The sequence below is a fragment of the Meles meles genome, chromosome X (assembly GCF_922984935.1).
Source record: "Meles meles chromosome X, mMelMel3.1 paternal haplotype, whole genome shotgun sequence".
Taxonomy (NCBI): domain Eukaryota; kingdom Metazoa; phylum Chordata; class Mammalia; order Carnivora; family Mustelidae; genus Meles; species Meles meles.
Window position 1 is genome coordinate 19,700,352 of NC_060087.1, and position 3,902 is coordinate 19,704,253.

A 3,902-nucleotide genomic window follows, 5' to 3' on the forward strand; every position below is an offset into this window, starting at 1 on the left:
TGCTCCGGAGTGGGGGCTCGCGGTGGCCCGGGGGTGGTGCGCGGCGCCTGCAGCCTCTGTCATTGGCGGGAAGCTGCAGTCGGTCGCGGGGGAGCTTCCCACTCAGTCGGCGGCGCCGGGCCTGTTGCTACCCGGAGGACAGGCCGATCCCCGCCATTATCGATGAAAGGCACCACGCAGCACGGACAGAGTGTGACGTGGAAGCCGGGGGTCGTCGGAGCTTGTCTCCGTTATGGCACCGCGCCCTACGCCGCGCCATCTTGACCCCCACGCCTCGGCTCACGAGCTGTGGTTCTTGCCCTTAGCGGCGCGTCGGAATCTTCTGGGCAGCTTTCCGGAACCCTGATGCCTGAGCCCCACTCTCTGGGGATTCCTCTATAGCTAGGAGTCGGGTCTGGCCTTCAGGACTTCTGAAGGCACCCCGAGGTGATGCTTACGTAAGCGAAGTTAGAAACCACTGACCTAAAGGGAAACAATCGTTTCTATGCTAATCTCGGCCTGCCCCCTAGTGTTTGAAAGTTGGAGATTTGGGCTGGCCCAGAGATTTCAAGGCCAGAATGAGTATGATTTTACCCTAAGACCTGATTCTCCATTTCATTCAGCGAATGCTTATTAAGCCGTGTGCAGTGCGCCAGACGCTGTTGAAGATGCTGGGGATGCAACAAAATAGACAAAAATCCCTGCCCTTAGGGGGCTTACTTTAGAAGGAAAACAAGTCGGCAAGTTAGCAAAGAACATAATTTCAAACGTCATAAAGCAGTCTAAAGAAGAAACAAAACAAGATAATGAAACAGGATCCTTCCAGAATATACAAAAATCTTGATTTTCCCCTGAAGATGTTTATTTCCTAGGAGGCAGGGACTATACTGTTACGCTTTTTATGATACCTCGTGCTTAGTAAAAATGTGTCCATTTTAACTAATCTGGGTTTTTTTTTTTCTTTAAATCACTTCATAAATTACAAATGGAACATGGTCTCTGCCTTTGTCTTTCCTCTCTACCTACCTTTTCCTTTTATCAGATCCACATCCAGAAGGCTCTCAGCCTGCAGGGATACATAATCTTCCATGTTTGTTCACTTTGTACCTTTTCACTGATGGTTTTGATACATTTTGTGTCCCTTATACTTTTTACTATTCTACCACATCGGGACTCGGGGCTGGCTCAGTCGTTAAGCGTCTGCCTTTGGCTCAGGTCAAGATCGCAGGGTAACTGGGATGGAGCCCAGTGTTGAACCCCATGTCGGGCGGGGCGCCTGGGTGGCTCAGCGGGTTAAAGCCTCTGCCTTCAGCTCAGGTCATGATCCCAGAGTCCTGGGATCGAGCCCCGCATCGGGCTCTCTGCTTGGCTGGGAGCCTGCTTCCTCCTCCCTCTCTCTCTCTGCCTGCCGCTCTGCCTACTTGTAATCTCTATCTGTCAAATAAATAAATCTAAAAAAAAAAAACAATACTCTATCACACCTAACACAGTACAATAAATATTTAATTGAATTACACTATTTTTCTTCTTTTTACTTTTGGTTAAAGCAATGTTGGAAGTGGAGAGAAAAATTAAAAGAGAATTTTTCAGGTTACAAAGATAGTATAATAATGGATAGGGACAGCTCATAATTTTTGTGCGACCAAGTCACCTCCGAACCAGACACATTCTCAGCATATAAATGGTGTGGATTTGGACAGAACAGCTGAAACCTGGGACTCAAGGCCATGAAGATGCCTTCTTTCCATCACTTATCTTTGCTTCCCTTTGCACACTGGTCTCGTTCTTTTTTCTCTATATTATCTTTCTCTACATAGCAAAAGTTCCTAAACCTCACATCTTATAGCCGTAGCTATATACATAGAGACTGACTCAAATTTCTGTGTCCCAAGTACAAAAATTCCTGAAAAGAAAGGGGATTGAGAAGTATAAATTTTCCATTATAAATTAAATAAGCCAAGGAGATGAAAAATACAACATAAGAAATATAGCCAGTAATATTTTAATAACTTTGTATGGTGACAGATGGTGACCACACTTAACGCTGAGCACTGAATAATGTGTAGAATTGCTGAATCAATATGTTGTATGTCTGAAACTAATATAATATTTTATGTCAATCAGACTTCAATGAAAAAAAAAAAAAAGTCCTGCAAAGGGATTCACTGGCCCAAGTGGGATCAGGTACACACCCCTAGACAGGTCAACTGTAGCAGCAATGCAAGGTCATATGACTGGTCCATGTGACTTACCAGGAATCCCATCAGCCAGAACCATGGTCAAATACTAAGTCACAGTCTACTAACATGGCGATTTCCAACAGTCACCACATAGATAGGGAAATGGAGCACTTCCTAGAAAAGGAGAGCTGAGCAACCAACCACAGAGATGTCCACTACATATGTAATTTAAATGGGGAAAAAAAAGATCCCATCACTTAACCCACCGACCTCAATTCTAACCTCACAGAACCCCTGTTAAACCCAGCCAGCCCAGCATTCACCCATGTGTCTACAATTTTTTCAAATGGTAGATGCATAAAATTCTTAAAACAGGGGCATCTGGGTGGCTCAGATGGCTAAGCATCTGCCTTTGGCTCAAGTCACAATCCTGGGGTCCTGGGATGGAGCCCCACGTTGTTGTCCAGCTCCCCACTCAGTGGGGAGCCTGCTTCTCTCTCTCTCCCTCTGCTCTTACCCCCGACTCATGCTCACTCTCTCTACTGCTCTCTCTCAAATAAATAAATAACATCTTAAAAAATAAACAAAAATTCTTAAAACGGTTTAGCAGCCCTGATTTCTGGGTGTGTAAATGTGTGTAAAGTATATATGTTATACCAAATTCTGGGTAGCAGGGATAGAAGGCAAAGTGGCCAAAAATCAGAAGAGGAAACATCCAGCAGTTGTATAGTGGTAAGAAGACTGTCCTTAAATAACAGATTCTCCACCCCACCTTTTTGTTTCCTGTTCTGTTTCTTTAGTTCTATTTTGATTTGTTGTCAGGGTATTAGAGATAGTACCAAGAAAAATCATGCATTGACAGATGCATAATAAGATATTATCACGGTCACTATTACAAGTAGAAGAATAAAATAAAATAACAAAACTTAAAATGTTGTCTGCTCATTCATGTAATATGAGTGAAAAGTATCTAGTAACCATCTTTCCTTGCTTGGGCTGTTGAACCATATAACTTTTGGATATCTAATTTAGGTAGAATATGTTTTTGGAAAACTATGTCATCAACTTTCAAACAAATTGATTCTTGCCACAATTTCAATTAGGATCCAGAAATTACTTTTTAAAAAATCAGTTTATTTCCTGGATTATAGAGATTACACAGAGGGATCCAGAATTGGGAGGTAAAGGATGAAACAATGGAAAAGTATTCCCCCCCACCCAAACCTTAAAGAAAAAAATGGAAAGACTACTGAGCTGTTACATGAAAGCACTTAATACATACCCGCTTGCACCAAGAGAAGCGAAACTCAGGGTAAGCAATTTTACTTTTTTTTAAGATTTTATTTATTCATTTGACAGGCAGAGATCACAAGCAGGCAGAGAGGCAGGCAGAGAGAGGAGGAAGCAGGTTCTCTGCTGAGCAGAGACCCTGGGATCATGACCTGAGCTGAAGGCAGAGGCTTTAACCCACTGAGCCACCCAGGCACTCTCAAGGGTAGGCAATTTGGAAACAACAGTGATTTTTATCAATTTCCCTACCTTTCCTCAGTTCTACTTATGACAGCTTATCAAATCCAAGTGTTGAAAGGTTTGTTTCTTTAATGCTCTCCTTTTCCTCTAACAATTTCCTCTTGCTTAAAAAATACCAAATTTTTACAACATGTCATATTATTACTGATATGGGATCAGAGGGCCTCCTCAGGATAGGTACATCTTCATTTCAGGGTGTCATCTTCAATAAAA